Consider the following 26,616-nt stretch of genomic DNA (forward strand, 5'->3'; position numbering starts at 1 on the left):
AAGCCTGCTATATAGCAAGGCTTAAATTGGTTTACAAATCTTTGACACCATGCTTCCAAGTTAGTGGTGTCACAAATGATGCAGGAGGGTTTTATAAGCAAACAGTGTGAACACCAAACTTAGGAGATCAACATTTTTTTCATATGGAGGATTTCAGAAGTATGCAGTCATATCAGAAAATATTGCTTCAGGGGTATGTACGTGTGAGTGTGTGTTTGTGTGTATGTGTGTGTGAGTGTTTGTGTGTGTGTGTGCTGCTTTAAAACTTCCAGCAACATTATTCTATAACAGTTAAAAAGGAGGAAGGAAAAAAAAATCACACGACATGCATCTCTTTAATCATAATCAGTCACCTGGTGATTATTTTATAGAGATGAAAATTCTGAAGTGTTGGAATAGGAATATGAGTGTGCTATTAAAATTTTCATGCAGGCTGTGAGGATACCCACTGAGAGTTTTCTCATCTTGCAGCTTCTTAAAAATTATTCTTCAACATTTAAATATAGGAAAGCATAGGCTTTTTCAGAAGCTTTTTTTTAAAAAAAAAGTTTTACAGTGTAAAACTTACAGTCTTAGATATTAAGTCCAGGTTTATCAGAAGTTTGAAACCTAGATCAGAATAGTTTGGAGGTTTTTTTCATTGATAGAATTTTTTAATTTGATTAGAGCATGTATTGAGTGTATACACACACTCATACACACACACACACACACACACACGTGTATGTGTGTGTATGTGTATATGTATGTATGTATATGCATATCGGGGTGGGTTCTACTTACCTTTAATACCGGTTCGCAACAGGATCGTGCATGCACGGATCGCCTATGATGACATCCGGGGCGATGGGCGGATCCTCCCGCTGGTTTTACTACCAGTTCTTGTGAACTGGTCTGAACCGAGGGCAACCCACCACTGATGTATATGTATATGTATGAAGGGAGGGAGGGAGAGAGGGAGGGAGGGAGGGAGGGAGGAAGGAAGGAAAGAAGGAAGGAAGGAAGGAAGGAAGGAAGAGCCTTGGTGGCGCAGCAGACTAAAATGCTGTTAAATAGCACCAGCTGCCTGCAATTACTGCAAGTTCAAATCTCACCAGGCTCAAGGTTGACTCAGCCTTCCATCCTTTTGAGGTAGGTAAAATGAGGACCCAGATTGTGGGGGCAATAAACTGACTTTGTATAAAAAAGAACACCGCTTAGGGGGGCCCGAAAGCCCTACTAAGCAGGTATATACAAAAGTATGAAGGCTATTAAGCATTGTACAATAGCATTGTAAGCCGCCCTGAGTCTCCGGAGAAGGGCGGCATATAAATCGAACCAATAAAATAAATAAATAAATAAATAAATATTTCCATTTATAGGCTATCCTACTTAATAAGGCTGCCAGGAAAATTACAAGTCAAAGGCATAAATTGGGAAGCGACTATACCACTATAGCATGCAGTTCTTCACTGATTGGAATATTTATATTTATATTTATTTATATTTATATTTCCCCTCCCATCCCCAGATTAACTTGCAATGCTAGGGCACAAGCTATAGAATAACATGTGAAATGTCGAAGAAGAAAAGGCATGCTGGTAATGCCACCCTTTTGCTAAAAGTTCTTTGTTATTTAATCATTCAAATAATTGCAAGGTCCCTCAATCCTTCCCCCTTCCCCCATTCCACATGCAAATCTATGCCTGACAAAAACTTCTAGACCAAAAGTACATTCTCAATAGTTTTGACCAATAGAGATGTTCAGGTTTAAAATTAAGCTGATTGTCTTTATCAGCAAGTCCATCTTTTCTCCAGTAGGCCAGTATATTATGTAAAATGATTGACCAGCTAATTTTTGTAACTTGTATAGCCATAAATTTCATTTTTTGGTGTTTTTACAACGTATTTTTTTGATGTTTCATTATTGATAATATACCACATTGATTTCCAATGTTGGGAATCCTGCCTGAATCTTATGTTTAAAAAGTTAACTTGTAATTTAAGAAGTTTTTAATCGGTCTTATGACAGATGTTTTCTAAGAATAAAGAATGATAGTCTTCCTTTGTATTATTTATGAAATCTGAGCAACACTTTAGGAGCTCTTTTAAATGCTTTCCTATGCATGCCCAAAATTGTGAGGACAGGCAGTGTACAAATTATACAAGCTATGTTAAATAAGTAAATATATACTGTAAATGCCCGTCTTCAGGGGGATAAATGCCAAGATGGCAAACGCATCTACACAAAGCCAGGTCATCATCTTGACTTATTTTATTTTTCCTCCTCTTCCTGATGCCCGTTTCCAGTGCCGTCACAAAGGCAAAATATGAAGTAGTTAGGTCAAATCAGACATCACATTAATATGAATTTTGTGTGCGCACATACATACATGCATATTTATTAGATGAAAACCTAAGAGGATCTGGAATAAAACTAAGAGAAGAAAAAGTTATTTTTTTCTCTGTCTGGCATGGATCCTCTAAAGTGGCTATAATGTTTCTAGAATAGTCTCTGTTGTTCTGTTAATGTATGAACAAAAACATTTTATTTACACAAACTCTTCCTTATTTGAGTTAATTAATTCCAATCTGTACAGGACTGCCTATTCTTTAGGCACATTTTTCTGAAAGGAGTTAATTGCTGTAAGTCTGTCTTTCTGTACGCCTACCTTGCATTTTTCATCTACACCATTTTGAGATACCCTTTTGATATGGGAAGCAGTATACAAATTGATTAAATAAATCTTGTGACAGGGGGCTATCTTACTCATAGACCACTCTTCCCTTGTGTGACTTGTGTGACAACTAAGGCAAGAGCACCCTCTGGAGCTTATTGTTTGTCTGGACAGACATAAAAACAAAACAAGACTCAGCCACAGAATTTCCTTCTTTGTCCTTCACTAAGCCCGGGCTTCAACCTCGAGATGGCCATGCTAAAAGAACCATTATTTTCACTGACTTTTAAAGGATGGGCTTAATTTTATAAATTCACAATGGCTGGGGTCTCTGTACACCCAAGTTAATTGCTTGGCATCATCTCATCTTTGCCATAGAATGGTTATCTATTTATGCCTCCAGAATCAGATGGGACAAATTACAGCAACAGCAATATGAGTGCGCAGGCTGCATCCATACTTTATTGATATTTCTCAAAGCCTATTTCCTTCTGTTCATCACGACAGTAATGAAGCCAGGCCTTCCGTATTTTTCCTTATTTCCATTGGATGTCTCTATAGCAGCATTGCTAACTTTTTAAAAGATCTTCCATGCCTACCCAGAATAAATCATCAGACCACATCAAGAATATAGTTCTTCTATTAAATCTTGTGTTCTCTTTCCACAATAAGAAATCATACCATGACAATAGTGTAATTTGCTTTTTGTTTTTCACCAGCTACCACTTCCATTAGATGGAGAGGTGCCGCTCATAAAAATTAATCAGCCCGTTAAATGTTCCACCTGAATATTTGAAAAAGCAGAATAAAGGTTTTTGAACTTTCAAAAGAATATTCAGAGCAACTTTCTGCTGTTCATTGCCTCCTTCCCAAGTAGGGGGGAAAGGATAATCCCCATGAAAATAACAGTTGTTCATTCAACTCTCCTAATTCTTGGCAGAAATACCATTATCCAATTTATTCTGTCTCCACAGATTCTTCTGCAACCATTTTCTGAACCACAACTTTTGTCAGGGTTCCGACGGATGCCCTAATTAAATTATGAGTCTTGAGCCAAGCTTCAAAAGAAATCCAGTTATTTATTAGGAGCTGGATGTTGGCACATTCCCAAGTGAAGCCAGCTCTGACCCTACGTAATTGACATTCCAATTAGGACCCTGTTTCCCCCCTCCCCTCAGGGTTTATCATCAATCACATTTGCCAACGGAGCAATTTCGCAGGTTGTAGAGGTCACTCCCCTCCAGCTGCTGTAGGTAACCCTGGGATACAGTCTTGAGAGAATAAGCGTGGAATGTGCATCTGTTTTTGGCTGCTGTGCCATTTCAGTGGTTTCCCATCCCCCCTGACCTATGGCAACACTAGAGCAGGGCAGGGATGCTTTGTGAGTTGACAACTTTATTCATTCATTTATTAAATTTATATGTCTCCCATCTCACTTATCCAAAGCATCTCTGGGCAGCTTACAATATTTTTTTTTATTGTGAAAAATAAAGTTACCAAGGAATAGAGAAAGATGTGAGCATAATCAACCACGAACTACCGGTATTATGCCCACACGGAATCCACTTAGATTCTTGTATCTCTTACTTTCCAGTAAAATTGTAAATGCTGAAGTCTCTCCTTCTATTACTATTTAGTGGATATCATGAATTCAAGCACCTGGCTGGCATTAATACATTTGTAACTGGCAAAATCTGCTTATTAGAATGTAGATCCCGCAAACCCTATCCATTTGACTCAAATTCATCCAATTACCGAGAATCAGACGTGATTGAATGGATAACATTATACTATTATTCCTAGCCTTCCAGATCTCATTCCATTCCTAAAAGGAATATCTTATTTATTAGATTTTTACGCAGCTTTTATTTTTGGCCATCTCAAGGCAGTGTTCATATCTAATATTGCCTCCCCCTATTTTTCCCACAACAATAACCCTGGACTGAGAGACGGTGACTGGCCCCCATGTCACCCAGCCTGTTTTCATTCTTAAGGAAGGACTAGAAGTCACAGTCTTCTAGTTTGTGGTATAGCACTTCACCCACTATACCCAACTAGCTCATTCTCAGCATTACTTACTTATATACCACTTTCCATCATAGAGAATTCCAAAGAGGTTCACAATACCATAAAACAGCATTTTAGACGAAACACAAATCAGCGTCAGAGAAGCTTCATTGACAACAGTCACAACCACATATAAATTACAGTGGTTTTAGTGCGGAGCGTGTTTAAGAAGGAGCACACGGTAAATGCATTCACTGCACTGACACACTTTAGGGAAAAGTACGGTTGCTTATTATTTTTACAACTCAAAGTAGGTTGCAGCTGAAGGATCAGCATTTTGTTCTGCACCGTGGCTTCAGTTGTCAATGTCTTTCCCTGCTCTTAAATATCTGCCGGCAGCAGAATAACCCTCTGTGAGACTGTGAAGACATAGGATGGGTGATCACATTCACAGCTGACACTGAGAGGAATTAACACTCCCATTCTGCCAAAGCTTGACCCATCTGTAGCCTTTTCTTTGGGGAAAAAGGACGAGTGCAGCTCCTGGTGCTGCAAAGGGAAAGTATTAACTCTTCTTGCAAGTCCAAGATCTTATCTATGACAAAAGAGATAACAGTGTGGTTAGTACTTGAATGATTAACTTACACTAAGGAGCTGGAGCTTTCTATATTTAAGAACAATGAAGCCTGTAAATTTAAACACCTGATTTCTCTGGGAGTGTTTATGCCAGCACTGTACTGAGGTTCTTCCTTCCTGTCAAAAATGCCACTGGAACCTTCAAAGAGTCTTCTAGCCTTCACAGCCCTTCTGACCAAATATTGAATGAAAGGGTTGTCAGCTGCCCTAACCAAGAAAACCTTCCATTAAGATTTTCCCACAATTAACAATGGCAATAGCACTTAGACTTATATACAGTTTCACAGTGCTTTACAGCCCACTCGGAGTCAGCATGTCGCCCCCAACAATCTGGTCCTTGTTTTACTGACCTCGGAAGGATGGAAAGCTGAGTCAACCTTGAGAATCGAACTGCCAAACTGCTGGCAGCCGGCCGTCAGTAGAAGTAGACTGCAGTACTGCATTCTAACCACTGCACCACCACAGCTCTTCAGCAAGGGCAGAACATTTCATTCTCCCATTGTTCCCCAAAGTTAGTAGGTTTTAAATCCCATAAATATTCAACCACTGTGCTCGAGTTCACCCTGGTGAACTTTCATCTTACTTCCTAGAAAGGTTTCCAGCTCTTTCTTCTTGCTCTGTCATCTAGACAAGGAATAATTTGAACAAGCAAATTCGATAAATATTTCCTGCCAAATGTGACTATGGCCAGCAATACAATATGATTAAAATGCGACTTTCTTGCCGTCTAAAGTCATACCTACCAAGCCAAAGAAAGATATGTTTGGTAAAACATACAGTATATTTTTTTAAAAAACTGAATGATTAAATAATATAAGCAACACTTATTACTGTTGCTTTTCTCCAGAGCATAACAATAGGCTCCAAGCTGATTGGTTGATTCCAATTGATTATTCATTGGATGATCTGTTGGATAATTTAAACTAATTCAAAGCCACTTGAATCAATTCAATATTTTGAAATGACCCTTTGTGTTTAATTCAATGTGGTTCACAGTTTCAATAAAATCTGCTCCAAATTGAATATGCAGATCAACCTATTAGGTGGATATCTTACACTTATCACTAAAGGAGTTCCCTGCTATTAAAAAGGATCTTAAAGACTTTTCCTCTGAAAAAAATCCAGAGAAATCATCCAATCAGTTTAGATTGATTATGCGACACTAAGTCACTGTCAACTCTCAATAACCACATAGACAGAGCTTCTCTGGGATGATCTGTCTCCAGCCAAGCCCTTCAGGTCTCCCAGGGTGCACCCATAACCTTTGAAATTGAGTCCATCTACCTTGATGGTTGCTGTCCTCTTCTCAGCGTTTCTTCCAGCTTTCTCAGTATTATGGTCTTCTCAAGGACCCTTTGCATCATATGTCCAAAGAGATACAATTTGAGCTCAGTCATTTGTGCCTCAAATCAATGATCATGGATTGTCTCTGTGATCCACTTGGTTAGGTGTTGTTTTCTTTTTGGCTAGCCACAGAGCCTCAAGTGTCTTCTCCAACAACAAAGTTCAAAAACCCATCCAGATGTAATCCAGTCCTTGAGGAGTACCCGGAGGCTCCAACTGGTACAGAATGCGGCCGCGCAGGGGACTATGGGAGTGACGGGGCGCTCCCATGTGACACCCCTCCTGCGCGGGCTGCATTGGCTCCCGGTGTTCTTCCGGGTGCACTTCAAGGTGTTGGTTACCACCTTTAAAGCGCTCCATGGCTTAGGGCCTGGGTACTTACAGGACCACCTTCTGCCACCGATAGCCTCCCACCGGACAGTACGCTCCCACAGAGAGGGACTTCTCAGGGTGCCGTCGGCCAGACAATGTCGGCTGGCAACCCCCAGGGGGGGTTCTCTGTGGCAGCACCTGTCCTCTGGAATGACCTGCCCCCGGACATACGTAGGATCCCAGATCTCCGTGCTTTTCGCCGTGCCCTTAAAACTTTTTTACTTCATCAAGCCGGGCTGGCTTAACCCCCCCCCCCCAGATAGTTTTAATTGTTAATTGATTTTAGTGGGGGTGTTTTAAATTTATTGGGCCAAAATTTGTTTGTTTGTTTTTTTAAAATTAAATTTTGTATGCAGTGTTTTTAGTCTTGGCTGTTCACCACCCTGAGTCCAGTGGGAGAAGGGCGGTATAAAAATCTAATAAAATAAATAAATAAAATAAATTCCCCACATATGCACAGGAGAAAAAAAAGGGGTCTTTTGTGTCCAGCTATAATACACATGGGAAGAGGGTATGGAGCAGAGAGAAGAAATGAGTCCAACTCATTTTGCTTCAGAAAAAAATGAAGGCAGTACAAATTTATTGACAAGCACAAAAGTATAGCGTTGGTTCCAGATGGTGATATATTTTTTTTGTGCCTACCTACACAATACAGTCTGAAGCAGGGGTGAAATTCAGCAGGTTCTGGCAGGTTCTGGAGAACCAGTAGCGGAAACTTTGAGTAGTTCAGAGAACTGGCAAATACCACCTCTGGCTGGCCCCAAAGTGGGGTGGAAATGGAGATTTTGCAATATCTTTCCCCCAGGAGTGGGGAGGGAATGGGGATTTTGCAAAATTCTTCCCCTGGAGTGGGGTGGGAATGGAGATTTTGCAGTATCCTTCCCCTGCCACGCCCACCAAGCCACACCCACAGAACCGGTAATAAAAAAAAAATGAATTTCATCACTGGTCTGAAGCAGTGGTGGGTTGCTCCTGGTTCTGTTTGGTTCTTGAGAACTGGTAGTAAAAGCGGCAGGAGGCTCCGCCCAACTGCCCTGATGTCATATTTGGTGATCTGCGCACGCTCCTGTTGCAAACTGGTAGTAAAGGTAAGTAGAACCCACCCCTGGTCTGAAGGATATCAAGAGTGAGGGAGGAAGAAAAAGCCAACAACCTCCCATAAACTGTGTGCAATGAGGGAAATAATTAGTGGGAAGTGACTTGAAATAATGTTGTTTGAATGAAGTAAAAAGGAAAAAAAAAAGAACAACAAATACTTGTACCTTTTAAAAGACAGTCAGTTTGCTCTAGTGGTTAAGACACCAGGCTAGACTGTCAATTCTAGTTCTGCCTTAGGCATGAAAGCCAGCTGGGTGACTTTGGGCCACACTCTTTTCCCCCAAGCCTACAATGTAAGGCTCAGGAGACCAGCCAGTCAGTCAATTCCTGTCCCAACTAATGGATCAATACTCGCTTGATCCATCCAGAATTAAATAAAGAAGACCCTGTATTTGTGGGAAAATGCTAGTGAAGGGAAACAATAATAAGGATATAATAAATAATACTAGAATATGATATGCTGGTATACTAGATTCTGTAACCATTAGGTTCCTGTAATACATATATGCCTTTATATTTGTATTTCCTGTAACAAACATATTCTGTTATTAGGCCGTTGTAATGTATCTGGTATTTGTCAAACATATGTCCCTGCCATTTGACCTGAACCCGTATCAATCTTCTCCCTATTTTTTCTTGTGCCATCTAAGAGCATGGTACGTATCTCCAAGGGATAATTTACACCTCAGTCCTAATTTATGTTTGATCTGGATAAACTCCTGCTTTCCAGGGCCAGGGGGCCAAAGTGGCCAATTGAGTAAACAAAGAAATGCTCAAGATGACTAATTGGGAAGTTTCTATTCCCCCTTGCAGGGCAACAAGGAATACACAAACCTAAATTAGGAGGCCAGAATTGGGTACTAAATTGACGTCTCTGAGGGTATAAAAGGACGCCATACCTTCCCCAAGGTGTGGCTATTTCCTCACCTGCATTGTATCTGTATGTTCTGGATATAGTTCCACCCAGTATTTTGGTTTTGGCCATAAATAAAATCTGCTTTTTTTGCAAGCCTCGTCTTGAGTCTCTCTCTTTGGCAGTCTGGTGACTCAAGTGTATTTTGGGACCTTACACTAGGAAGAAAAATAAAACTGTAGAGTTTAAAACCTCAATCTTAACTATACATTCACTGGCTATTCAGAGAAGGTGCTAAAACTTGCCTTTGGAAGTGGTCCTGTGTTCAACCATCTTTTCTGAGGGGGAAAAAAAAAACCTTTGGAACAACTGGAACAATGCAATGGTTGGGGCTTCTTTAATTATTATGCCCCCTTTTTTCTTCCTTGAGCCTTTAGTTTATGTGCAGCCATGGAGGAGGCACAAATGTGCTGTGGCTGGATTTAGTGTAATCTCTACATGCTTCAGAGCACTCAGCGGAATGGCAGCAGCTGGTCAAACTTGGCTGATCTCAAAAATAGCTAAAGGGGGTCAGCCCTGCTTAGTACTTAGATGGAAGACTACCAACAAATTCCAAGACTTCAGGCTTTCCCTGGATGTTGAAAAAAAGCATATTGGAAGAAGACAGAGACCAGGGTTGCCAAGGCAGCAAACATGAACCTTGAGAAGTCAAGTCTGGGTTAAAGAAAGGATACCGTATTTTTCGGAGTATAAGACGCACCTTTTCCCCCCTCTAAAAGAGGCTGAAAATTTGGGTGCATCTTATACTCCGAATGTAGCTTTTTCAAAGCTTTTTTTTTAGCTCTAACAAGGTGCTAACCGGGCACTAGCAAGCGATCTTCCCAGCTTTGCCTGCTCCCTCAACTCTCCCGCTATGCTTTAATGAGGCGCTAGTGAGTGAAGTGATCTCCATGCTTTGCTCCGACTCTCAGCTGTTCTTTAGCTTTTTTTCAGCCCTAACTAGGCGCTAGCTGAGTGAAGCAATTCCCCCCCCTTTCCGTGCTTTGCCTGCTTTTCTCATTGCTGCTTCCTCTCAGCTGTGCCTTAGAAGCTGTTTTTTTTATCCCCAAGCAGGGAATAAAAAACCAGCAAACTAATGTCCTGAAGCTGACCAGACTAAGGATGCTAGTCAGATGAATACCTGGTAGGTAGATTTTTTTTTCCTATTTTCCTCCCCAAAAACTAAGCTGCATATATATATGTGTGAAAATAAAAATACAGAAAATAATCTTTTCTGTATACAAATACCTTCCTCTTGTTGGAAAGTGGGAAGGATGCTATTGGGATCCAAGCATTTGCTTTTAGGAAAAATACTCCCTAGATGCTTGGCATGTCAAGATGGTAACAATTTAGTGCATCACCATGTAGATAATGAAATCCAAGCTGCGGTATGCCTTGGGCTCTTCTCGGTGATCGGGCTTATAACCTGGATAAAAAAGAGCTGCACGTACAACTCAGTGAAAGCAGAGTCATAAAACAGCTGAGGTTGTTCTTCTCTCCTCTCTTTGTTCAGCTGGATGAAGGACACAACAGAGTCACACTCCGATCACAACACTCACGCCGATCTGCTTGATTTCAGTGGTAATCAAAAACCTTCAGAACCAATACAAGCTCTATTTTTTTTAAAAAAAAAATGACAACTCAAAAGGTTGAGGAATCCTAAAATTGTCCCAGGTTATGATTAAAATATATCCCTGTTAACATTAACATTAACTTTTGGTTCGTAGGTTTCTGAGAACCAAGCTGGATGTTCCTCAAAATGTACATGTGTGCAACATAAAATAGTCGGTGCAGATCTGCATCCCTTCTCTTCCTCCATAAAAACTAATAGAGATCATGGATGTCACAGAACATATTAGAGTTGGCCATAGCATCTGATAAAATGAGGTAATAGATTCTGGAAGGTTGCAGCAAAATGCTGGAGTTAGGAGTGAGATGCCATGCAGTCTGCCTAGCCCCCATGGGCACTCTTCAAGACTGTCCCAAAGGTGCTTTTTTCTAGAGGCAACTGGACTTTCTGGTTTTTCTTTGTCTTTAAGAAAGAAAATGGATGGATGACTAAGAATCTCCATAGACCCGTGATGGCGAAACTACAGCACACGTGCCAGAGGTGGCATGCGAACAGTCACTCCAGCTCAGCTCCACCACGCATGCACGCATGCCTCCTGCCGGCCAGCTGGTCTTCAGGTCTCTCCCATGCATGAATGCGGGCGAGGCACATGTGGGGGCCACATATGCATGCGTGGGGGTGGGGTGCTTGCAGGGAGTGCATGCACCGGGCACAAGTGCATGTATAGGGGCCGCACATGCATTTCATTTTGGGGGGTTGGGCTCGCTTTTGGCACCCAGTCCGGAAAAGGTTAGCCATCACTGCCATAGACACTCTTCAGGACTGTCCAACTACAAGCTCAGATATAGCGCAGGCTCAAAGAGCAATCCGAAAATATGACCCTGGTCCTTCAGACTTAGAATTGCCCCATCTTTGCATTTGAAGGATACATTAGAGGGCATGGAAAAACAAAGGCTAACACCACTGCAGCCACCAACCAAACAACTTTAAAACTGAATCAATGAGATGAGGGAATGTTGAGCATGAAGGAAGGAACTTGCTAGCACCTATCCTACCTTAATATGCTGTGTTGTTATGGAGGGTGTTTCCTCAGCATGCTGTGTTCTCAGGAAAATCAAATCTTGCATATTTTTCCCGTCTTACCAGAAAGAAACAGATGTTAATTAGATGTGCAGTGCAGTGTTATTCTTTGTTTCAGAATATTCTGAATAAGCTGAGCAGGAAGAATATTCTTTCTGAACTAGTGTGAGATTAGAACCTAGAGCATTATTATGTTACATATGATTCGGTCATGATCAGACCAAGTCCTTACCAGCCAAAAAAGTCAACTGCATGGCAACCAAATGAGAGAATCTTCACCGCTAATTACCAGATAACACATCTGGATAGAAAAGAAGAAACAATATTCCTTTAAAGCATTATTAGGCATCTCATTCTGCAGCAGAATTTCAAAATCAGTTGAATTCTAGTAGGGTAAGCACTGTAATAACCTAATTTTAAAAAGCATTTTAAGGCAGAGGTGGGCTTCAGCCGGTTTGGACCACTTCGGGCAAACCAGTTGTTACGATTCTGCGCAGTTTGGTGAACCAGCAAATCGCACCACTGACTGGCCCCTCCCCTCCCCTCCCTGCCTCTCCCCTCCCACTCACTCCTTATCATGCCTCACCTGCCTTAGGCGATGCCTAGAGTTATGCCTGAGCATAGCTCTCTGGTTCCCTCGCTTGCCTCGACCACGTGGCCCAGCTGATCTCTGCCTGGTGAATCTTCCTTCGCTTCTCACCCAGCTCCCACGTGGCCCAGCCATGCTTGCCTGCCTTCGCCGCTGCCTTGCTCATGGTCGCCACGGCCCAGCCTACTTGCCACCACCGCCGCCTCCTCATTGCCTGCCCGCTGGCAAACAATGGATTCTGCAGAGACAGGGCAATTTCCTACATACCATTCCAAGCCCACCCCCTTAGCTGACAAAATAAAAGCCCATTAAAGATTGTGACTGCCTGCCGTAAATTCTTAAAAATTTGGTGGGGGGGGGGGGTTGTGTGTGTGGGGCGCTGAGGGAATTGGTGCCTGGAGCAAGAGGGGAGCGTGGGCTGACTGAGTGGGGAAGGAATATTGGACATCCATCACTTGTGCGGGGAACCCAGGCTTGGACTGCTCTGCCCCAGTCATGTGTTTTCCAGACCGGGGTGCTTGGAGTGAAAAGCAAGCAATATGCTGCCGCTAAGCTCCAGGGTTTCTTGCATGACCGCTGGAAGAAAATTGGCCGATGGTCAGCTGTTGCCAGAGCTGGGCTTGGAGGAGCAGCAGATGGACTTCAGGGCACACAATCTACCCCTCAATCTCCCAATGCCTGAACCGGTAAACTGGAAGAGAGATTTGCCATCGTGCTGGTGAGTACAGACTGAGTGGGCTTTTTGCTTCTCCCCCCATCCCCATCGCTTTCCAGTGTGGCGCAGACAGCCGAATGGAGGCGGAAAAGGGACGTTTCCATTGGCCCCTCCCTTTTTTCCCCCTAGCTTCCTTTTGCCAGCATGCGCTTGGCAGGCAGTCGCGATCTTTAGATGGGCTTTTATTTTGCCAGCCCAAGAGGGGGCGGGGAAGGGGCTCGGAATGGTACGTAGGAAATCACCCTGTCTGAGCAGCATCAGCCCTCCTGCACCGTCCCACCTTGCCGTGAGTGACGTTGAGTTGGCCACGCCCACTCAGTCACATGACCACCCAGCCACACACACCCAGCCAGTCATTAGGCCAGAGAACCGGTAGTTAAAACATTTGAATCCCACCACTATTTTAAGGACCATTTCACATAATACAATGTCATATTTGTCACTGAGAGTTCACTGCCACAAATCAAGACTTCCCAAACCTAAGTAAATTATGTTATATAAGTGTCCCAAAATCTATGGCTATGGAAACAGAGCCTTACTCTCCAACCGTTTAGTTTTATGTGTCTCTATAACTGTACAAAAAGAGAGAGAGAAAGTGAGAAAGAGCTTAGATGTGAAATTAGGTTCTAAAGATATATTTTTTTATAGAGACAAATGGAATCAGTAGCAGCAATTTAACCAAAATGTGCTTTAAATATAAGGCACAAAAAAGGAAATATGAAGAGGGTGGAGGAATATAAGTCTGCTCACCGAGCAAAGAATTAGGTGCCAAAATGGCCATGTAGCCTTCACGGAAAGATTTAATGGAGGTGAATCAAAAGGTAAAGGAGACAGTAAATAAAGTAGATAGGCTAAAAGGGAAATAGTTCAATACCTAAGGTGACTTCAAAGAAATTAAAGAAAAAGATACTGGCAAATGAAGCAGAACAAAGAGCCAGGGCTTGGGAAGATTAACTATCTGAACTCTCAAACAAATTAGACTCTCAGGAAGTTCCCTGGAACAGCTAAAAAAAGTAATGCTAACATTTTCATGGAGAATTATGCCCTTTCCCTTCTCAGAGTTTGCACACTGGAAAGAAGCACAGTTCACATTGAATAGGATGTTCGGAGAGAGAATAGAGAATTGTCCAAAGAGTAATTTACCCCTTCCACAGGAAATGCATGAGATGACTTTTAAACTTTTATCCTTTCCTTTTTCCTTATTCGTTTATACATTTTCTTCAGAATGTTAAATAATGATAATTTAAATATATATATATATATATATTTAAAAATCAAATCTTCTGTTTTGCATTACAGGTAATCCTCGACTTACGACTATAATGGAGCTCAAAATTTAGGTTGCTAAGTGAGAAAGTTGTTAAGTGAGCTTTGCCCCCATTTGGCGACCTTTCTTGCCACAGTTGTTCAGTGAATCACTGCAGTTGTGAAGTTAGTAGCACAGTTGTTGACTGAATTTGGTTTCCACGTTGGAAACCAAATTCTTTGGTTCTCTGAAGGTCAGAAAAGGTGATCACATGACCCCAGGACACCACAACCATTCTGATCATGTGACCATGGGGAATGCTGCAATGGTTGTAAGTGTGAAAAACGGTGATGAGTCACTTTTTTCACTGCCGTTGTAACTTCGAACAGTCACTAAATGAATGGTTGTAAGTCAAGGACTACCTGTAACTTTTATTTATTTATTTATTTATTATTTATTTGTTTAAATTTCTATACCGCCCTTCTCCAATGTAGGACTCAGGGCGGTGAACAGCCAAAGTAAAAACAAGACATACATACAAACATACAAAGTCTAAAAACTGTTTAAAATAATTAAATAATTTTGGCCGTGATTAAAACATTCCAATTTAAAATCCATTTAAAATTTGACTCAAGCCAGCCCAGCTAGTTGGAATAAATGGGTTTTCAGGGCCCGACGAAAAATCCGGAGGTCTGTTATTGTACGTAGCTCTGGGGGGAGGTTGTTCCAGAGGGCGGGCGCCGCCACAGAGAAGGCTCTCCCCCTGGGGGTCGCCAGCCGACATTGTCTGGCGGACGGCACCCTGAGGAGGCCCACTCTGTGGGAGCGTACTGGCCGGTGGGAGGCTATTGGTGGCAGAAGGCGGTCTCGTAAGTACCCCGGCCCTAAGCCATGGAGCGCTTTAAAGGTGGTCACCAACACCTTGAAGCGCACCCGGAAGACCACCGGAAGCCAGTGCAGCTCGCGCAGGAGAGGTGTCACGTGGGAGCGCCTCGTCGCCCCCAAAATCCCCCGCGCGGCCGCATTCTGGACCAGCTGGAGCCTCCGGGTGCACCCCAGGGGGAGCCCCATGTAGAGAGCATTGCAGTAGTCCAGGCGGGAAGTGACGAGTGCCTGAGTAACTGTGCGTAGGGAGTCCCGATCTAGAAAGGGGCGCAACTGGCGTATCAGGCGAACCTGATAAAAAGCCCCCCTGGCCACGGCCGCCAAATGATCTTCTAACGACAGCCGTGCGTCCAGGAGGACGCCCAAGTTACGAGCCCTCTCCGTGGGGGCGAGTGATTCGCCTCCAATAGCCAGCGATGGCATCAGCTGGCTATATCGGGACGCCGGAAGCCACAGCCACTCGGTCTTGGAGGGGTTGAGTTGGAGCCTGTTTCTCCCCATCCAGGCCCGCACGGCCTCCAGGCACTGGGACATTTTCTACTTGTTTTCAGCTCATTAGAATTCCTGATTATGGTGAAAGGGAAAAGGAGAGGGAGAAAGGGAGGGGAAATTAGAGTAGGAGAGAGGGCTAGAAAGGGAGGAAGAGGGGAGGAGTGGGGGAAGAGAAGGGGAAGGAGAGGAGGGGAAGGAGAGGAGGGGAAGGAGAGGAGGAAAGAAGAAAGTAGAAAGGGATAGAAGAAGGAAAGGAAGGGAAGAAGGAGAGGAAAGGTTGTTGTAAAATAAGAGAGAGGGAATGGTAGAAGAGCAACCCCAAATATACCCTAATTTTTTAGGATGAAGAATGAATTGATATGAAAGTCAAAAGATACTATGTATGATTAACAATGGATAAGAGACTGTACATTTAAGTATGTTTATGAGAAATAAAAATTAAATATATATATATAAAGAATATATATGTATATATAAAAAAAGAATGTAATAAACATTCAGAATTTCGTATCTTGATAAAAACGAAAAAAGAATTCCTGATTATGGCCAGGACACCCTGTAATAAAGCAGTTTCATATATAACTTAATTACAGATGAAGGAACTAAACTGGATGAATAACTTGAGTTTCTTACCAATATCCAATTCTGTTCATTTCAGCGTACAAATTTAAACCAACATAGGTTGGAAATCAGAAATCTGTTAAATCTCTCTTCCACAGCAGAAGAGCAGGCCTTTTATATGACGTTGAATCAGGAGAAGTTAGTTAATTGAAGCGTTAATATCACTTAATAATGCCCTGGTAAGACCACACTTGGAATACTGTATCCAGTTTTGGTCGCCTCGATGTAAAAAAAAGATGTTGAGACTCAAGAAAGAATGTAGAGAAGAACAACAAAGAGTATTAGAAGACTGGAGGCTAAAACATATAAAGAATGGCTGCTGAAAGTGGATATTTATTATTTATTAGTCATATTTCTATGCCACCCACTCTCCGAGGACTCTGGGCGGCTTACACCAAAGACAGTATACTAAATAGCATATTGCCCCCAACAATCTGGGTCCTCATTTTACCCACCTCGGAAGGATGGAAGAAGGCTGAGTCAACCTTGAGCCGGTGAGATTTGATCCGCTGATCTGCTGAACTAGAAGCCAGCTGAAGTAGCTGCAGTACTGCACTCTAACCACTGCGCCACCTCGGCTCTTATGTCTAGTTTAATGAAAAGAAGAGGAGACACAATAGTCTTCCAATATTTGAGGGCTGCCACAAAGAAGAGGGGGTCAATCTATTCACCAAAGCACCTGAAGGCAGGACAAGAAGCAATGGGTGAAAACTAATCAAGGAGAGAAGCAACTTAGAACTAAGGAGAAATAATCTTACAGTTAGAACAATTAATCAGTGGAACAACTTGCCTCCAGAAGTTGTGAATGCTCCAACACTGGAAGTTTTTAAGAAGAGATTGGACAACCATTTGTCTTAAACGGTATAGGGTTTCCTGCCTAAGCAGGGGGTTGGAGTAGAAGACCTCCAAGGTTCCTTCCAACTCCTATTCTATTCTATTCTATTCTATTCTATTCTATTCTATTCTATTCTATTCTATTCCATTCCATTCCATTCCATTCCATTCCATTCCATTCCATTCCATTCCATTCCAAGGGTTGGATTTGAGCATTTATAATTCCCACTAAGAGAAAATGAAATATTTTATTACATCTGATTGAGATGGTCTTTGGCATAACATAACAAAGTCAATCTCAGAATGGAGGTCCTAGAGTCTGTGATCTCATGTAAACGGTAATTTGGGGGAACAAACTGTGTACAGGTAGTCCTCATCTTACAACAGTGCATTTAGTGACCCTTTGAAGTTACAACACTGAAAAAAGTGACATGACCATTTTTCACACTCATGACCACTGTAGCTTCCCGATGGTCACGTGATTTACATTTGGATGCTGAACGACTGACTCATATTTGTGACTCTTGCAGCGTCCCAAAGTCATATAATGATCTTTTGCAATCTTCCGACAAGCAAAGTCAATGGGGATATCCGACTCACTTAACAACCGCAATAATTCACTTAACAAATGTGGCGAAAATAGTTGTAAAATGGGGCAAAAGCCACTTAACCAATTTCTCACTTAACAACATAACTTTTGGGCTCAGTTGTGGTCATAAGTTGAGGACTACCTGCGTAGATACTATGGATTTTTTTCAATGTATTATGGAACTTATGCATTTAGCAGTGGCATCCTGGCAGCTTTTATTTAATGCATTTTAACTCACCAATCTAAGATACTAGGATAGCAAATTTAAAAAAAAAGAATAAATAAAATGAAATACTGTATGCCCTAAATATAATACAACAGAAACCTAAAACTGCTCCAATAAAAGCAGAGCAGAGACATAAAAAGCAGAGGAGACTATATTCAAAGGGAACATTTGGAAGATTTATATTTACTTGTATTTGTTTGCTTGACACTTTTTTAATGCCATTGATTTGTTTTTACTGTATCATTTTTTTTGGTATATTATTATTAAACTGTGGCATATTTTGGCTTTTATGTCTTCTGCATACTGTTCTGGTATCTTAGGATAAAAACAGATTGAAGAAATTCTGATTATTAAATTAGACTATTAAATTAAGTTAGACACTAGGCAGTCTACTTTCCACAAATAACCAGGTAGTAGACTAAATGCCTTTTTGGGAATATGGGAATTAGTTAATTTACTGTTTATTTCTCTACATACAAGGAGAAGTAATCTGATCCAGCAGATTTTCACAACTATTTATATTCACAACAAATAAACACTGTATCCTTTCCTAACATCTGAGCCTTTTAAAAATGCAGATGATTTTGCTTTTCGTGATTTCTTGTGATACAATATTTTTCATGCATTTTACAAGGCTTTAACTTTCCTTCTGTACGTTCCCCTTAAAATAATAACCACTGTTCATGTAACCTTTAGAAGTATTCCTTTTTAAAAAAATTCTGTGTATATCTATGTGTACAGGTATGTATGTGTGCACGCATCTCTGTGTCTGTTCCTGCACTTGTGTGTATGAGTTTTTTAATCAGGGAAAGTAAAATGCTTGCCAAATTTTCCAACTTTTATATCCAAGCTAATACTTGAGCTTGTGCTTCTGCAAAATCTGATGGGAGCTGCATAGAAATCGAAGAGGAAAAATAAGATACAATAAGTATCTTAAGTACAAAAGTACAAAGTACAAAAGAAATCTGAAATAAGGTTATTTTATTACGTTACTTTTATGCCATTATCTAGGGAGGTGTGGCTTTTCAAAGAAGACTGATGTTAGATTATCAATAGGCAATCTTACCCCCTCTTTCCAACTAGCAATTAATTGCACCCATGAGCAACACTAAAGGCGGTACTAGTTGTCCAACTGTTTTTAATTATCTTCAGAATAGGCTCACTGCAGTTTGAGATATTTTGCAATTTATCAAACAGAAAAATTTATCCCGTAACCAATTAAGTAAAAAGTGGCTCATTGATTTCATGGGGGAAAGAGAAGCATGTGCTTAACGCCACTCCCAGAATGAGTGTTACTGTAACCTAAAAGGGTTTAATCAAATGTGTCATTATTCTATCTTTTTTCAAACATTTCTTCTGTCACATAACATTAGGACCAAATATTGGGGAAAATAAGTTGTTGCGCCTGATTTACTTACTAATTACAAGATACATTTTGTTTATGTGTCTCTCTTAGGGCTGTACTTCATTCTTTATCATGAATATATCTGATGTTTGTGAAACAAAAAAATAATAAATCGTGGTCATCACTTATGCTGTTTGTAACTGGCCATAAGCTTTTTCCTCATTGCCCGGCCATCTTGGAAGCGCTCCTCTGGCAACGGCAGGGCCAATGTGAGTCGGCAAAATGGTGACCGCCAAGAAGACGAAAAAATCTTGAGAGTCCATAAGCTCTACTGTCTTTCCCAAAAAAATAAGACCCTGTCTTATATTTTTTTAAACCCTGAAATAAGCGCTTGGCCTTATTGCCATGTGCTCAAAAGCCCGATTGGGCTTATTATCAGGGGATGTCTTATTTTGGGGGAAACAGGGTAGACTTCAGCTGGTTATGAAATGTGGTAATAAACAAACTTGGATATAAACTTGGATATAAACAAATTCTGAAAATGATTCAGCAAGTTGGTTATCCTAGCCAATAACTGTCCTGCTTTGAGAAAATCAGAAATTTTCTGATTTTCTATGCTATGCTATGTTGGGCAAAACTGGTGTGCATCACTACAGTGCAGTGGTGGGTTGCTCCCGGTTCTGTCCGGTTCTTTAGAACAGGTAGTAAAAGTGGTGGGAGGCTCTGCCCACCTGCCTGGACATCATAATTGATTATCTGTGCATGCACAGAAGCGCGCATGTGCTCTCCTGTTGCGAACCGGTAGTAAAGGTAAGTAGAACCCACCCCTGCTACAGTGGCAACAATATTGAACTGGGAATAGCTTGTGGGAAGTACTACAGGGTATGTACACTTGCTATAATTGACCCAGGTGACTCTGACATCATTAGAAGCATGCCAGAACAAACCAAGGAGAAGTAAAATTAATAAACCTTAAATCTTGTGTAATAATCAGCCATAAAAGGTAGTCCTCCAGACAACTGGAAAAGTGGTCATTGATAGGGCAAGCCACAAGCTCTAAAACAAGCAAAAGACAAAAGGGGAAAGAAAGAAGCTTAATTTGTAGAAACTTATTGAAACAATTGAACAACAAAGGTAAAGGTTCCCCTTACACATATGTGCTAGTCGTTCCCGACTCTAGGGGGCGGTGCTCATCTCTGTTTCAAAGCCAAAGAGCCAATGCTGTCCGAAGACATCTCCGTGGTAATGTGACCGGCATGACTAAACGCCAAAGGCACCCGGAACGCTGTTACCTTCCCACCAAAGGTGGTCCCTATTTTTTCTACTTGCATTTTTTACGTGCTTTCAAACTGCTAGGTTGGCAGAAGCTGGGACAAGTAATGGGAGCTCACCCTGATACGTGGCACTAGGAATTTGAACCGCTGAACTGCCGACCTTTCGATCGACAAGCTCAGCATCTTAGCCACTGAGCCACCGCGTCCCTCATACAGATATAGAAACCCATAAAAGCCTATAGGAATAAGTCATAGCCATATTGTCAGGTTTCGAGGTCGTTTCAAGCTGCATTTACTCTAGTGCTGACACATATGCAAAGCCATGGTGATCTATAGAGGTAATCCTCAACTTACAACAGTTCATTTAGTGACTATTCGAAGTTACAACAGCACTGAAAAAAGTGACTTGTGACCATTTTTCATATTTGCAACCGTTGAAGCACCCCCATGATCACATGATCAAAATTCAGACACTTGGCAACTGACTGATATTGATGACGTTGCAGTATCCTGGGGTCTTATGATTGTACTTTGTGATCTTCTGACAAGCAAAGTCAATGGGAAAAACCAGATTCACTTAACAACCATAATACTAATTTAACAATTGCAGTGATTAACAACTGTGGCAAGAAAGGTAAAATGGGGCAAAACTCACTTAACAAATGACTTACTTAGCAACAGAAATTTTGGGCTCAATTGTAGTTGTAAGTCAAGGACTACCTGGAAAAGGAAATAAATAGCATGTATAACATATGTACATAAAATACTATGCATACATAACTCACAAAATCCAGTGTCAGCGTTCCAGAAAAACCCCAACTCCAAGTAAAGACGCGGAAGCAAGCATTTTCCAAAGTTCTCTTTACTAGAATAGGCAAACTGGCACATCTGGGAAAACCCGAATCTGAAAAGCCCGGGTTTTCCCTCAGTAAGTCAAAACCCCCAAAACCATCCCTTTTCTCCCCCGTCGATCACATGCTCCAATCAACATCCGTTCCATCTCGACCCAGCCCCCTGACCACTCCTTCTCCAGATGCTGGATTGCCCTGACCTTGACTGACAGGAAGAATGCTATTATGTCTACTAACAATCCCTCTCCTTAATCCCCCCCTCCTACTTTCCCACATATGAGAAGGTGGCAGCATTGAAGCTTCCGGCCTAATATGGCTTCCAAAGCTGATATCCAGTTTGGTGTACTAGTTAAGGCACTAGGCTGGAAAGCAGGAGATCATGAGTTCAAGTCCTGCCTTGGGCACAAAACTATGGGGCCTTGGGCCAGTCACTCTCTTTCAGCCTTAGGAAAGAGGCAATGGCAAAGCACTCTGAAATCTAGCCAAAAAATCTCCTTCAGGGACTTGTTCAGGCAGTTGCCAACATTGCCTTAAAGGTACAAAAAACAATTTCCCACAAACGGTCCAGGAAAAAAAAGAGACCAATACAAATCTAGTTTCTACTTTGTTTGAAAAAAAACAAGGGTTTGTTTATACAATAAATCTCTGGACTATACCATACTAACCACCCACATCCCTGAACCTGGACATTAAACACCATAAGAAAAGTCACATGAGCTACCTTTTACAAAAGCCTTTCATTATATTTAATAGTTATGGGTGTCCACAGCAGGGATAAAAATGAACAAAATGGGGGCATTACCCCCTTTTAATATTTATTCAATTTCTATCTGTTGGAAAACAATGGGACTTTGTGTCTTGTGTCCATCGTTTAGGAGCCTGGTGGTGCAGTAGACTAAACTACTGTTAAAAATAGTATTTAGCTGCCAGCTGCTTGCAATTACTGCGAATTCAATTCTCACCAGGCTCAAGGTTGACTCAGCCTTCCATCCTTCCGAGGTAGGTAAAATGAGGACCCGGTTTGTGGGGGCAATAAGATGAGTTTGTACAAAATAGAATAGTAGGCCAAAAGCCCTACTAAGCAGGTATATACAAAAGTATGAAGGCTATTGCTTAAAAGCATTGTAAGCCTCCCCGAGTCTCCGGAGAAGGGCGGCATATAAATCAAACTAATAAATAAAATAAAATTGTGTGATTTTTTTTTACCACCATATGACCCTGTGTTACATATGGTTTTTAGAAAGGCACATCTAAAACCTCTGATATAAAATGCAGATAATCCCTTACTGAATATGGTAATTCTGGTATCTGTCCATCACATAATATACTACTGGAACAGATGACTGCAGTCCCCTTTTTAATTCCGTCCCAGAAAATCAGAAAACCTGCAGAAGATGTGAGAGATACATAAATAAGTGCAGGGAAGAACAGAAAACTCACAGAGTAGCAATGCAAGTCCGCTCATATGTCATTGGACAGTAGCCATTATCTACCTGGATGACATCCTTAAAATATATTCATCAGACATAGCAATCTGAATACATTTAAAATCCTATCCTGTGGTCCAGTAAATGCACGTAGAAGAGTTACCATCTTAAAATTCACCCAATTGAAATTTCAAGCAGCACAGTAATGGAACTTACACACTCCTTTTGTCGTTGGGTCAACTTGACCTAGAAGGGGCGCTTATCAGATATCCTTCATCACACAACCCTTGTGCCAAAGTTGATTTACCTTGCCAAACTTTAATGTGACATGAGACAACAGCCATTGGAGTTTGTCCTTCCAATTTCAAAGACCAGAAACAGAATCCCCATAACTTTGCAGTAGAAGAAAAGCCACAGATGCTTTCTAGCACTTTGTTTATTTTGCAAGAGAAAGGACCCACAGCAGACAATAAAAGGACTGAGGCTGGGAGGGACATTGAATTGCAGGCTAAAAATATTTAGCCTAGGAATAGGACAGCTGAAAAGACGGATTTTATCTCTCCACCGATACAGTCATGACAAATAAAGAGCAGGCTGTAGAAAATAAAACTGGGAAGCAGTTTGGAGAAACAGCTAAAGAGATAAGGGAAGCTCTGCAGTTCAGACATACCTCCAGCTCAATATACCTCAAAGCAATTGCTGGCTGTTTTGATATTTGCTGTCAGCCCAGAATAAGAATAAAAGAAGGGAAGAATATCCTTTCCTTCCTGGAGGTCAAGCAGCTTAGGAAGCTATAAACAAACACATTACCAAATTTATGTTGCTGATGGCCACTTGCCATTGCAGACATATTTAAGATGCACTGATATGTAGCTAGATATTGTGGAGGCAAGGCCTGCATTAATGTGGCAGCAGTGTGAGAAGAAAACTGGGTCTTTACAAGGAAGGAGAAAAAATAAAATAGAAGCCCAACTGACCATCTCTCTGCTGGAAGCCAACCAACAAGATAGCAAGCTGGAGGCCTGCCACCCTCCATTAATGTGCAAACCCAGGCAGAACTTTTAGAAGCAAGGAACCCTTTTTACCTATGCCTAACGACAGCAACTGTAACATAGTCAAAGGCTTAGCACAGGCCGAGATCAGGAATAAAATAAACAAGTGACAAATCCACAAGGAAAAAAAAAAAAAAGCAAGAGACATGGAGAAATAGAATTCATAGTTCAATTTGCAGCAAGGTAAATGCAACAGCGCTGAAGCTTGAAAAGTTGTTTTCAGCATTTTCTCCCAGAGAGGAAGGAAGAGAAATAAATAAGCCAAGAGAGCCACCACCCAGATGCACAGCTGAGGCACCTTACTCATTAAAGGCTACTCTCCTGCTGGCCTACTTTTTGCCTGGTTGATCTGACTTCTGAGTTCAATCCTCTGCTGTTGTTTCTTTAAAGCAGGGTTCTCCAAACTTGGCAACTTTAAGATTTAATGGACTTCAACTCCCAGAATTCCCCAGCCAGCTGGCTGGGGAACTCTGGGAGTTGAAGTCCACAAGTCAAAATTGCCAAGTTTGGAGAGCCCCGCTTTAAAATATGCTTTAGCTTGGGCCTGAGAAGCTGGTCTTCAGACTCTGAGGAGTTGTCGATAAGTATATAGGCCCAGAATCCTGAGACCTTGCTGAATCTGCATCACCCAGAGTCAGAGTAAGAACTCTTAACACCAGATACTTCTGGCTTTATGTCCTCCTCTTCATTAGAAGACAAGTCCATCTGGGCCTTAATAGATTAGTTGACAATTGGCTCTTGTTTCTTCTAAGGCAGGGGTAGGCAACTATGGTCCTTTTATGACTTGTGGACTTCAACTCCCAGAATTCCTGAGCCAGCCATGTTAGCTCAGGAATTCTGGGAATTGAAGTCCACAAGTCATAAAATGGCCATAGTTGCCCACCTCTGTTCTAAGGGGCTGAACCTCACCATTTCTCAGGATTCAGTGAGGTACCTCATTGTGACCTGGGCTCAGGTCCTAGGGTACTTGCTCAGATGAGGAGGGGAAGGATATGGGTCTATAGATAATCCTCAAGTTATGACAATTTGTTTAAAAACCATTCAAAGCTATGGCAGTCCTCAAACTTAGGACCATTGCAGCATCCCTGTTGAACAAACCTGACCCATTTGGCAATTGGCATGTATTTACAATAGTTGCAGTATCCCAGGACTTTCCAGCCAGGTTCTGATAAACAAAGTCAGTTGGAAAAGCTAGATTTGTTTAACAACCATGTTAAACAAATGACCACTTAACCGTGGCCAAAAAAATGATAGTTAAATCTGGCAGGACTCACTTAATGAATGCCTTGCTTAGTGACAGAAGTTCAGATCTCAATTGTGGTTGTAAGTCGAGGACTACCTATAGTACAGACTCAAAATGAGTTCTTCTTAGCGCTCAGTCCAGGAGTCTGAACCAAACCCAACAAATGGAGCAGCTTCACAGTGTTTCTGACAGTAGCTAAAAGCTCCTTTCCCTTATTAGTTGTTTTCTCCTCTGGAGTGTTAACAACATGCTAAAAGACTTCAGTTATTACTGGTGAGGTAAATATTGGGTTACCTCATAACAGTGTCAGCGTGTAACCAATATTAATGCTGTATATAATATAGGATACCAAAGCTGGAAAACCAGGGATGCAGTTAGGTTTTGTGTTTGTGTGTGTGTATGAAGAGAGAGAGAGAGGGAGGAAGAGAAAGAGAAATTTCAGACATCAGGAGAGAACAGATGTTCTTGGAGATAAGCAGAAGCAGCTTTAAGCCTTTTACTTTTAAAACCAAATTTCCTCAGTTGAGAGAGAAAGAAAAAGAGAGAGAGAGAGCTGAGTTTGCAGCCTAGCAGGCTGCTGTGTCCCACCAAACATGCTTTTGGAAGCACAGAAAATTGTGATAACAAGTCAGCATTTGGACTGCTGTTTCATCTTCTCTTATGGTATCAGAGAGTTTAAGTCGCATCACTATAAAAAAGTTCAAGGTTTTCTTCCTGGCCCCATCACTCTATCTCATGTCCTCTGTTTTTCATTTCAAAAAGAGAAAAGGGGAAGGGAAGGAGAAAATTGGAGCTTATCTCTGTTTTAAACATCGCTATTAGGAAACACCATTTAAAATGAGTCATAATAGCTGATGCTTATACTGCAAATTGGGTTTGAGGATTGTCCTTTTGTATCCTTTTGACTGATATACTTTTACCTTTTTTTAATTGATTGCAGATTCCCGTGATGGTTGGTTTCAGTACTGCACAGGGTCAAAATATAAATTGAATAGAATTTTTGTACAGCTGGGGCATAGCTGTACAATAGCATCACTAGAAGAGAATATTTGTAAATTAGGGTTGAACTGTCATGAATAAATGCCTTGCCTCTGATTCAGATCCAGAAGCAGGGGGGCTGGGCAAGCCAACCCCCAAGGTCCACCCTAACCCAATGACCCCTCCTTACCTTGGCCACGCCCCAGGGGTACTTAAGGATCAGCCATGCGGTCCTGCCTCAGTTCCAGACTTGTACCTGTAACGATAAGATGCTTAATCAATAAACAATATTTGATACACTAAGAATTTGTCTATGGAGTTATTGGGCACGATCCTCGAACATAACTAACAAAATGGTAGCAGAGGATGGTTGGATAGCCCAATCCTGATACTCCACGACATGCAAGGGACCACAACAGACAGGGTGAATACCAGACCATTCACCAAGAAGATGGCAGGACGATCTGCCCAACCCGAAACCACGCAAGGAGAGGCACCCGAGACGAGCGGCCTACTCCACCACCCATCCACCCCGGCCAGGAGCAACGAGGAGTGGACGAAACACGAAACCTCAAAGGAAGAGATGCACGACC

The 26,616-nt window shown here is 41.6% G+C and overlaps 1 long non-coding RNA gene and 1 pseudogene across 1 annotated transcript; one reads left to right on the forward strand and one right to left on the reverse strand.

Annotated features, from left to right (window-relative positions):
- Positions 1–3,716: 3,716 nt before the first annotated feature.
- Positions 3,717–23,551, reverse strand: LOC117661991 (uncharacterized). Its single transcript, XR_004590212.3, has 3 exons — positions 23,058–23,551; positions 22,611–22,708; positions 3,717–5,259 (listed from the first exon to the last, which is right to left on the reverse strand). It is a non-coding gene; the product is annotated as an uncharacterized LOC117661991 (long non-coding RNA).
- Positions 19,481–20,188, forward strand: LOC117661990 (large ribosomal subunit protein eL30-like; annotated as a pseudogene).
- Positions 23,552–26,616: the final 3,065 nt, after the last annotated feature.

The sequence above is a fragment of the Pantherophis guttatus genome, chromosome 2 (genome assembly GCF_059756535.1).
Source record: "Pantherophis guttatus breed Tessera chromosome 2, ASM5975653v1, whole genome shotgun sequence".
In the NCBI taxonomy this organism is placed as follows: Eukaryota; Metazoa; Chordata; class Lepidosauria; order Squamata; family Colubridae; genus Pantherophis; species Pantherophis guttatus.